This window comes from Plasmopara halstedii (assembly GCF_900000015.1).
Source record: "Plasmopara halstedii genome assembly, contig: Scaffold_816, whole genome shotgun sequence".
Taxonomy (NCBI): Eukaryota; Oomycota; class Peronosporomycetes; order Peronosporales; family Peronosporaceae; genus Plasmopara; species Plasmopara halstedii.
The window spans coordinates 1,365,117-1,365,356 of NW_020187732.1; positions in this window are offsets into that span (position 1 = coordinate 1,365,117).

A 240-nucleotide genomic window follows, 5' to 3' on the forward strand; every position below is an offset into this window, starting at 1 on the left:
AACTCAAGAGACAAGCTGTCGGCGTTGTTAGTTATCACTGGATCTAACGTGCGGGTACCACAGAAAGTTGGTATAAAGAAATACATTATGGCCGCTCTTTAACACGCTTAGGTGGCCGGGCAATTATTGATGGTTGCGTTTGTGCTCAGCTTTACAACTCGCTTCTTTTTACAAATCTATAACGATTCTGGGATGAAACACGGAGGTTTCCGAAATAAAATGGAAGAGATTGTTAATATA